The sequence below is a fragment of the Malania oleifera genome, chromosome 7, assembly GCF_029873635.1.
Source record: "Malania oleifera isolate guangnan ecotype guangnan chromosome 7, ASM2987363v1, whole genome shotgun sequence".
Lineage (NCBI taxonomy): Eukaryota > Viridiplantae > Streptophyta > Magnoliopsida > Santalales > Ximeniaceae > Malania > Malania oleifera.
Window position 1 is genome coordinate 68,626,330 of NC_080423.1, and position 11,598 is coordinate 68,637,927.

The following is an 11,598-nucleotide window of genomic DNA, read 5'->3' on the forward strand; positions in this document are numbered from 1 at the left end:
GTAAAACGTATGTATCGAGAGAAAGCACTGTGAAGCGATGATCAAGAAAGAGATGCAGGTTACAGCCATGGAGGGTAAACTGTCGACGATTTGGGGGTAACTGTAGACGGTTTTAGGCATTGCTACGAAGACAATCTTTTGGGCTTCAAACCGTCAACGGTTTGGCCTAAACTGTTGACGGTTTCGCTCACGGATGTCATGGATTTTCGAATCTGAGATCAATAGATTGGGATAATCGGAGGGATTTTGTAACGTCCCTCAATTTCTTAACATAAAATATCACATAATAAATAAAAATAGTCAACCCGAACCCGTGGGTAGCGGGGACACCTGTCAAACACAGCGGAAAACCTAGTAGCAGTAAACATAAAATCTCAAACATCCAATCATAAAACATAATACCAGAGCATTCTATACATCCTCACAAACATCCAAATATCTCTAGGGTCAAACACAAAATAACTCTGACACTATTACAAAATCTTACCCTTCTCACAGGGTAATCTCACTAGCTCAACGGCGGCCCTGACCCGCCAGTCTCTCAGGAGCTCCTGAAAAATTAATTAAGTTTGGGGGTGAGACACTTCTCAGTAAGGGAAAATAAACTAAATACAGCTGTGTGGCAACATGAATATTTAATGCATTTGTACGTATATAGTACATTTCATAATTCTATAAACATAATCATATCGTACTGGGTAAACATATATTTTCACATCTGTTAACAAATCATATCATACATAAAATCATCTGTTATAACTGTAGTACTGAAAACAAACCCAAGATGACTAGCTAGCTGGTGTCATGTATTACCCCCCATGACGGGTTGTGCAGCCCGAAGGCGGGACCCGACAATGGCTGGCCGACCACTGCCGAATCAAATATGTCTGTAAGTACGATGAGCCCGCCACACCCTGGTCCGGACTGCCAGGTGGACGTCCACACTCTACTGAAAGCTACATCGACTATCCATCTCCCATCCCCTCGTGGGACGGTAGCACTAATAAGGCCTCGTGCCAAAATGAACCCATAGCTACGGTACCGAGCTCCTGGTCTGAACTAAACTAACATCCTGGTTGTGAAAACATATAATACATGATCATACGTAACATCATTATGGCCTCGTGCCGAAAACATAGATACGGCCTTGTGCCGAAAATATAAATACGTGGCCTCGCGCCAATAACATAAATACGGCCTCGTGCCGATAACATAAATACGGTCTCGTGCCGATAACATAAATATATGGCCTCGCGCCAAAAACATAAATACGGCCTCGTGCCGATAACATAAATATATGGCCTCGCGCCAAAATTGTTTCAGGTATATATATACTGAAAATACCTCATTTATCACACAATCGTCAAAACCATCACAACATAACTCATATTTTCATAAATGCCTGAAATCATGCTTGGTTCGTAAAATCTTTCACATCATAATACATTTCACATAAAATAATATTCATGCCACACATATGCTGTTAAAAGTCATACTTCATATTCTAAAAACGTGAATTATTTACATCTCATACATACATATACATTTTAATCATCATAGCAGTATTTTCCCAATCGTACATTTCATGCGTAATACACAATATAACATATGCTTTTCTGAAAATAAATTTACTCATAATCAATAATAATTTGTATGAAAAATTACTGCTTTAGTTTATTCCCTTACCTGACTATTGAGAAATTCCTTAGGACCCAAAATTTCACGCCCTTGGCGCCCGAAATCTAATTCCTGCAATTTACATTTTTCCCCAGATTTATTAATCTATTTCTCCAAAATAATACTCATCTAGCCTTCCTTAGGCTCCAAATACCTCAAATTAATATTTAAACTATTATTTAATATCCCTACTTAATTTTTTAAATTTTGCTTGCGGGTCCCAAAATTATACCCGTGGCGCTCACCCGAGCCCTAAATTTCAGAAATCCTATCTCAGTTTCAGATGCTTAATATTTTAGCATTAAATTAAGGCTAATTAATTAAAAATAAGCCCCTTAATAATCGCCGCACCCCAAATTTGGAGTTCTGGCCCGACACCCCCACGAGAATTCCGTCCCACTAGACTTGTAGAGAATCATCCCTAGATTCTCGTGGTGGTGTCCGTTCGTCAATTGGGCTTATATTTTGCAAGAAATTAAAGAAAAAGGGGGAAATGGCTTACCCCAGGGAATATGCCTACGCCGCTCCTACCACCGATCCACTCCGGTAGAAATGACGGTAGCAACGAATGGAGTCTAGTGGTATTTTCGGATTTTCAATCGGGCGAAAATCCGTCACGAAATCGAGGAGTGAGGGAGAGAGAACGTGAGGAGAGATAGAAAACTTGCAGAGCTGCAAGTTAAATGAAAAGAAAAGAAAAGAAAATAAAGAAAGAAGAAGAAGAAGATAGGAACAAAGGGGGGGGGGGACCTGCCAACCAATGCATTCCTGAAGCTTCTAGCTTCAGGAATGATAATAATAATAATAATAATAATAATAATAATAATAATAATAATAATAATAAATATATTTAATTAATAATAATAATAATAATAATATATTTTATTAAAAAAAATAAAAATTAATTTTAATTAATTAATTTTTTTTTCTTTTTCTTTTTCTTTTAAATTCGATTAATTAATTAAATATTTTTTTTTTCTTTTTTCTTTTTTTTTAATTCGTTTAATTAATTAATTAATTACTAATTATTATTATTTTTAATTATTTTTTTTTTTTTTTTTTTTTTTTTTAAATCAATCCACTAATATTTTATATCTCTTTTTGGGGTTTTTACATTCTCCCCACCTTATAAAAATTTCGTCCTCGAAATTTGCCATTCCCCTATTTCCCTTTCTTAGCGAAAACACTTTTTATTTTTATTGATTACCCTCACTTATGGCGGAGGAATACCGTGGTTACAACGAGGGCTCTGGGAGATTACAACTAGTCAAAATTCTCCCAAAACCTTTCAAAACTAAAAACTTTATCTATCTTATGTTACACTATACAAATAAAAACTACAACAATATTCCATTCACTTAACTGGCTCAACTCTAACTCCACTGAATAAGTGCGGATATCTCTGGCGCATCTGATCCTCTAGTTCCCAAGAAGCCTCCTCAATGGCATGGTTGCGCCACAGAACTTTTACCAGTGGAATCTTCTTCGTACGTAACTCCTGTTCCTTCCAGTCAAGAATCTGCACTGGCACTTCCTCATAAGCTAACGTATCGCCCAACTCAAGTGCTTCATATCTAATCACATAGGAGGGGTCTGGGACGTATTTCCTCAGCATAGAAACGTGGAATACGTCATGGATCCTAGATAGGAGCGGTGGTAATGCCAAACGATAGGCAACTGGACCCACTCTCTCAAGAATCTCGAATGGTCCAATATACCTAGGGCTCAGCTTACCCTTCCTCCCGAACCTCATAACACCCTTCAGCGGTGCCACCTTCAGGAACACGTGATCTCCTGTATCAAACTCCAATTCTCGCCGACGAGTATCAGCATAACTCTTCTACCGGCTCTGCGCTGTCCTAATCCTGTCTTTGATGAGTCTGACTTTATCCTGAGTCTGCTGTATCAACTCTGGCCCCAATACCTGTCTCTCTCCAACCTCATCCTAGTACAACGGGGATCGGCACCTCCTGCCATACAGTGCCTCATACGGTGCCATCCCAATGCTGGCCTGGTAGCTGTTGTTATATGCAAAGTCAACTAATGGCAAATACTGCATCCAACGACCTCCAAAATCCAGCACACATGCTCGCAGCATATCCTCCAAAATCTGTATCGTCCTCTCTGTCTGTCCATCTGTCTGAGGATGAAAAGCTGTGCTGAACGACAACTGAGAACCCATGGCCCCTTGCAGACTCTTCCAAAAACGAGATGTAAACCATGGGTCTCTATCTGAAACTATGGACACTGGAACGCCGTGGAGTCTAACTATCTCCTGGATGTATAACTCAGCCAATCTGTCCATGGAGTAGCTAACTCTAATCGGCAAAAAGTGGGCAGTCTTCGTCAATCGATCCACCACTACCCAAATAATGTCCTGTCCATGCAACGCTGGCGGTAATCCTGAGACGAAATCCATCGCTATATGCTCCCACTTCCACTCAGGAATGTGGAGTGGCTGCAATGATCCCGCCGGTCTTTGATGCTCAGCCTTCACTTGCTGGCACGTCAAACACTGACCCACAAACTGAGCTATCTCCTTCTTCATGTTGCTCCACCAGAAGGACTCTCGGAGATCCCTGTACATTTTAGTGCTACCCGGATGTACAGTATATAGGGATCGATGTGCTTCCTCCAGAATGACTTTCTTGATCTCAGGATTGGCAGGAACACATAACCTGGTATGGAACCTCAGGGCTCCATCATCTAAAATGCTGAACTCTGATTCCTGACCATCCTGTACCTTTCCCATAAGCTCTACTAGTTCTGCATCATTCCTCTGAGCTGCTTTAATCCTCTCCTGTAGAGTCGGCTGCAAAACCAAGTCAGCAATGAACGCCTGGTGATCACCCTCTACCATCTCCACACCGAGCCTCTCCAGATCCATCTGAATCGGATGCTGAATCTCCACTGCAGATACAGATGATTCCACTGATTTCCGACTCAAAGCATCAGCAACCACATTAGCCTTTCCCGGGTGGTAGCTAATAGTGCAGTCGTAATCCTTTATTAGCTCCAACCATCTCCTCTACCTCATATTCAATTCCTTCTGCATGAAGAAATACTTTAAACTCTTATGGTCAGTAAATATCTCACACCTACCCCCATATAGATAGTGCCTCCAAATCTTCAACGCGTAAACAACCGCCACCAACTCCAGATCGTGGGTAGGGTAGTTCTTCTCATATTCTTTTAACTGTCGTGAGGCATAGGCTATCACTCTCCCCTGCTGCATCAACACGCATCCGAGCCCCTTATGGGACGCATCGCTGTAAATTACGAACCCCTCTTCTCCTGAAGGAATCGTCAACACAGGCGCAGTGATGAGTCGCTGCTTCAACTCTTGGAAGCTCTGCTCACATTCATCAGACCACTCAAACTTTGCTCCTTTCCTGGTCAATCTGGTCAATGGGCCCGACAATCGAGAAAAGCCCTCAACAAACCTGCGATAGTACCCAGCCAATCCCAGGAAACTCCTGATCTCATGCACGTTCTTTGGTTGTACCCAATCAACCACCGCCTCAATTTTACTCGGATCAACAGAAATACCACCCTTGGATATAACATGTCCAAGGAAGGTAACCTGTTCCAGCCAAAACTCACACTTCTTGAGCTTCGCATATAGCTTCTTCTCTCGCAATACCTGCAACACTATACTCAGATGCTCCTCATGCTCCTCTGAACTCTTCGAATACACCAATATATCATCAATAAATACTACCACAAACCGATCCAAGTTCTGGTGAAAAACCCTGTTCATAAGATCCATAAACACCGCAGGAGCATTCGTCAACCCAAACGGCATAACTAGAAATTCATAGTGACCATACCGTGTTCTAAATGCCGTCTTCAGAACATCTTCCGCCCTGACTTTCACCTGATGATACCCGGAGCGTAAATCTATCTTCGAAAAGATCTGTGTCCCCTGTAACTGGTCAAACAAATCATCAATACGCGGGGGCGGGTATTTATTCTTGATAGTTACTTTATTGATTTCTCGATAGTCGATGCATAATCTCATCGAGCCATCCTTCTTCCTCACAAACAAAACTGGTGCTCCCCAGGGTGACACACTGGGCCGAATGAACCCCTTATCTAACAGCTCCTGCAACTGCTCTTTCAATTCTTTCAGCTCTGCCGGTGCCATTCTATACGGCGCCTTCGAAATCGGTGCTGTCCCCGGAACCAGATCAATAACGAACTCTACCTCACGATCAGAAGGTAGTCCCAGTAAATCCTCTGGAAATACATCAGGAAAATCTCTCACCACTGGGATATCCTCCACCCTCAATTCCCCTTCTGATACAGCCTTCACATAGGCTAAATATCTGTGACAACCTTCTGATAGCAATCTACACGCCTGAATAGCAGATAATAACTGAGGTGGGGTGCGCACACGTGATCCCACGAATCTGTATTCCTGTCCCTCTGGAGGTCTAAACACTACCACTCTCTGATGGCAATCAATGCTAGCATAGTGGGCAGCTAGCCAATCCATGCCCAAGATTACCTCAAACCCATGCATGTCTAAAATCACCAGATCAGCTAACAAATACGTCCCTAGAATATCCACTGGACAGTCCCTGAGTACCTTCCTACACACCCCTACGGTCCCAGTTGGCGTAGCAACAGACAAACTAATTTCTAACTGCTGAGGCTCAAACCCACACAATTTAACATAATCCCAGGCGATAAATGAATGCGTCGCCCCAGAATCAAACAAAACAGTAGCTTTAAATGACAGTATTGAAACAGTACCTGTCACCACATCTCCTGCCGCCTCAGCGTCGCCCGGTGTCAAAGCAAAAACTCTGGCTGGGGCCGTATTCCTCTGCTGGCCTCCTCGTGGTGCCTGGTAACCTCCTCGTGCAGGTCTAGGAATAATACCAATCTGTGTCGGACACTCCCTCATCATATGTCCTGGCTCCCCGCACCTGTAGCAGGCACCTCGCCCAGCACGACACTCTCCCAAGTGTCTCTTCCCGCAAGAAGGGCAAGCGGGAGATGGCTGTGCACCCTGGAAACCGCGATTCCCTGTCCTCTGTCTCCGGTCCCTATAATAGCCACCTTTCTTCCACGCAGCACGGTCAGCTCCCTACTGGAAATCAGAAGGTATGGATCTCTTCTTCTGCCTCTGCTCCTCAGCCTCCAATCGCTCACCAATCTCTGCTATAGTGGCTCGGTCAACCAACTCGGTGAAGTCCTGCAACTTCAATATCGATACCTGCTTGTAAATTTCTCTCCTCAAGCCTCTTTCAAACTGTCGTACCTTCTTCGTCTCATCTAGAATAATGTACGGGGCTAAGCGAGATAGCTCGATGAACCTCGCCGCGTACTACTGTACTGATAGCTGTCCCTGCTTCAGATTCAGGAACTCCGTAATCTTAGCCTCCCTGGAAGAGGCTGGAAAATACCTGTTGAAGAATATCTCTCTAAATCGCTCCCAAGTCATCTCTACAGGTATAGTCCTCTGCTGCTCTAATACTCTCATCGCTAACCACCACCTCTCGGCCTCTCCAGTCAGTTTGTAGGTGGCAAACAGCACCTTCTGCTCCTCTGAACACTGCAGTACTGCAAATATTTTCTCCATCTCCTGCACCCAATTCTCAGCAACTGCGGGGTCCGTTCCTCCTGAGAAAGCTGGAGGATTCATCTTTATGAACTTCTCAATCGTACAACCGTGGCCTACAGACGGACCACCCTGTTCTCTCGAACTCCTGGCAATTTCTGCCATAACCTGCTGTGCTACGCTGCGTAAGACTGCATCTGAATTACTACCCGCAGCGCCTGAGGGTCCAACACCCTCACTCCCACTGGCGTGGGCACTATTTCTACTGTGGTCCATCCTAAAAGAAGAAATAACTTAACTCAAAACCTTATTCTCTATACATATCACTCAGCTCATATGGTATATTTTCCTAATTAACTCGTCACTTTTGATCTTAATTCAAGGTTCAATCCTGAAATCTAGATACCCAACCCGACGATAGTTTACAATGAATTTCCTGAAATCGTCACCCCAGGAAAATCATACAAACCACCACGGAAGTCCTGCATCTAGACTACAAAACCAAACCTCAAGTTCCCTTATCCTATACTCTGGTATTAATACTGCTGCACTCTAGAGTCTACAGAACCTAGTATCCTAGGCTCTGATACCAAATGTAACGTCCCTCAATTTCTTAACATAAAATATCACATAATAAATAAAAATGGTCAAACCGAACCCGTGGGTAGCGGGGACACCTGTCAAACACAGCGGAAAACCTAGCAGCAGTAAACATAAAATCTCAAACATCCAATCATAAAACATAATACCAGAGCATTCTATACATCCTCACAAACATCCAAATATCTCTAGGGTCAAACACAAAATAACTCTGACACTATTACAAAATCTTACCCTTCTCACAGGGTAATCTCACTAGCTCAACGGCGGCCCTGACCCGCCAGTCTCTCAGGAGCTCCTGAAAAATTAATTAAGTTTGGGGGTGAGACACTTCTCAGTAAGGGAAAATAAACTAAATACAGCTGTGTGGCAACATGAATATTTAATGCATTTGTACGTATATAGTACATTTCATAATTCTATAAACATAATCATATCATACTGGGTAAACATATATTTTCACATCTGTTAACAAATCATATCATACATAAAATCATCTGTTATAACTGTAGTACTGAAAACAAACCCAGGATGACTAGCTAGCTGGTGTCATGTATTACCCCCCATGACGGGTTGTGCAGCCCGAAGGCGGGACCCGACAATGGCTGGCCGACCACTGCCGAATCAAATATGTCTGTAAGTACGATGAGCCCGCCACACCCTGGTCCGGACTGCCAGGTGGACGTCCACACTCTACTGAAAGCTACATCGACTATCCATCTCCCATCCCCTCGTGGGACGGTAGCACTAATAAGGCCTCGTGCCAAAATGAACCCATAACTACGGTACCGAGCTCCTGGTCTGAACTAAACTAACATCCTGGTTGTGAAAACATATAATACATGATCATACGTAACATCATTATGGCCTCGTGCCGAAAACATAGATACGGCCTCGTGCCGAAAATATAAATACGTGGCCTCGCGCCAATAACATAAATACGGCCTCGTGCCGATAACATAAATATGGCCTCGTGCCGATAACATAAATATATGGCCTCGCGCCAAAAACATAAATACGGCCTCGTACCGATAACATAAATATATGGCCTCGCGCCAAAATTGTTTCAGGTATATATATACTGAAAATACCTCATTTATCACACAATCGTCAAAACCATCACAACATAACTCATATTTTCATAAATGCCTGAAATCATGCTTGGTTCGTAAAATCTTTCACATCATAATACATTTCACATAAAATAATATTCATGCCACACATATGCTGTTAAAAGTCATACTTCATATTCTAAAAACGTGAATTATTTACATCTCATACATACATATACATTTTAATCATCATAGCAGTATTTTCCCAATCGTACATTTCATGCGTAATACACAATATAACATATGCTTTTCTGAAAATAAATTTACTCATAATCAATAATAATTTGTATGAAAAATTACTGCTTTAGTTTATTCTCTTACCTGACTATTGAGAAATTCCTTAGGACCCAAAATTTCACGCCCTTGGCGCCCGAAATCTAATTCCTGCAATTTACATTTTTCCCCAGATTTATTAATCTATTTCTCCAAAATAATACTCATCTAGCCTTCCTTAGGCTCCAAATACCTCAAATTAATATTTAAACTATTATTTAATATCCCTACTTAATTTTTTAAATTTTGCTTGCGAGTCCCAAAATTATACCCACGGCGCTCACCCGAGCCCTAAATTTCAGAAATCCTATCTCAGTCTCAGATGCTTAATATTTTAGCATTTTTAAATTAAGGCTAATTAATTAAAAATAAGCCCCTTAATAATCGCCGCACCCCAAATTTGGAGTTTTGGCCCGACACCCCCACGAGAATTCCGTCCCACTAGACTTGTAGAGAATCATCCCTAGATTCTCGTGGTGGTGTCCGTTCGTCAATTGGGCTTATATTTTGCAAGAAATTAAAGAAAAAGGGGGAAATGGCTTACCCCAGGGAATATGCCTACGCCGCTCCTACCACCGATCCACTCCGGTAGAAATGACGGTAGCAACGAATGGAGTCTAGTGGTATTTTCGGATTTTCAATCGGGCGAAAATCCGTCACGAAATCGAGGAGTGAGGGAGAGAGAACGTGAGGAGAGATAGAAAACTTGCAGAGCTGCAAGTTAAATGAAAAGAAAAGAAAAGAAAATAAAGAAAGAAGAAGAAGAAGATAGGAAGAAAGGGGGGGGGGGACCTGCCAACCAAATGCATTCCTGAAGCTTCTAGCTTCAGGAATGATAATAATAATAATAATAATAATAATAATAATAATAATAATAATAATAATAATAATAATAATAAATATATTTAATTAATAATAATAATAATAATAATATATTTTATTAAAAAAAATAAAAATTAATTTTAATTAATTAATTTTTTTTTCTTTTTCTTTTTCTTTTAAATTCGATTAATTAATTAAATATTTTTTTTTTCTTTTTTCTTTTTTTTTTAATTCGTTTAATTAATTAATTAATTACTAATTATTATTATTTTTAATTATTTTTTTTTTTTTTTTTTTTTTTTTTGAAATCAATCCACTAATATTTTATATCTCTTTTTGGGGTTTTTACAGATTTCCTCTGAAGGATTGCTACAAAAGTGTTTTAAATCAACTATAGGTCTTCTGTACGAATTAGATTGTTATACAAACATTATTATGTAACCCTGGAAGGGATTAAACTTAAAGTAAGTTTCAAAGCTTGGTGTAAGCTTCATTGATAGTGAAAATAGTTGCTACTCCCGTGGACATAGGCAAATTGCTAAACCACGTAAATTCTTGTGTTTTGATTGTTTCTTTCATTAATTATCATTATTGAGTGGTTGTTAGGTTCTTATAAATCACCATCGAGTGCTTGCTTGTTTATTCCATTGATTGTTTCAAGAGAATTTGTGTGAGATCTTCCATTGTACACATTGGTGCCGAAAATTGGTTTCTAAAGGCTAATTGTTGAGAACAACAATCGGTATTAGACCCAGGTGACTATTGACGTGTTTACACAACAATTGGTATCAGAGCTATTGGTTCTCAATGGCTGGGACTTCTTTTGCAAAGTTTGAGATTGGTAAGTTCGAATGGAACGAGGAACTGTGGGTTGTGGAAGAGGAGGGTGAAGGACTTGCTGGTGCTGCAAGGGATGATGAAGGGTCTATACGAAAAGAAGCCGTAAAACATGGACGACGCAAGTTGGAAGGAGCTAGAAGCGAAAGTTGTTTCCATTATCAGGTTATGTTTGACTGATGATGCATTGTATCATGTCATGGATGAGGACTTGTCAGCAATGGTTTGACTAAAACTAGAGCACCGGTACATATCCAAGTCACTTACGAACAAAGTGTATCTTAAGCAAAAGCTTTATTGGCTTAAGATAGCGAAGGGTTCAGACTTGGCTTAGAATATCAACACATTTAATTAGATCATTAGTGATCTAGGGTGAGTTGATGTGATGTTCGAGGAGGAGGACAAGGTGTTGATGTTGTTAAATTCCCTACCTATGTCACCTACATACGAGAATCTGGTTACAATGCTGACTTGGGGGAAAGAAACCCCAGAGTTGAAGGATATCACGAGTGCATTGCTGGGGTTCCATTAGAGGAAGAAGGCCAGCGATGAAGGTTTACATGGTGAAGGGCTCATGGAGAAGGGTAATTAGGATCATGGGAGAGGTAAGTCCTGGAGTGGATTGAGTGGTAATAAAACTTAGTCCAAGAGAAGGAAGGCTGTTCGCCGTTTTAAGTGCAGGAAACTAGGGCGCATAAAATTGGAATG

General features: G+C 41.1%; 2 long non-coding RNA genes across 2 annotated transcripts; both read right to left on the minus strand.

The window, feature by feature from the left end:
* Positions 1 to 389: 389 nt before the first annotated feature.
* Positions 390 to 2,353, minus strand: LOC131160667 (uncharacterized). Its single transcript, XR_009138122.1, has 3 exons — positions 2,180 to 2,353; positions 1,687 to 1,749; positions 390 to 551 (listed from the first exon to the last, which is right to left on the minus strand). It is a non-coding gene; the product is annotated as an uncharacterized LOC131160667 (long non-coding RNA).
* Positions 2,354 to 8,012: 5,659 nt separating this feature from the next.
* LOC131160668 (uncharacterized) lies at positions 8,013 to 9,865 on the minus strand. The gene is made up of 3 exons (XR_009138123.1): positions 9,776 to 9,865; positions 9,280 to 9,342; positions 8,013 to 8,144 (listed from the first exon to the last, which is right to left on the minus strand). It is a non-coding gene; the product is annotated as an uncharacterized LOC131160668 (long non-coding RNA).
* Between the last annotated feature and the right edge of the window lie 1,733 nt (positions 9,866 to 11,598).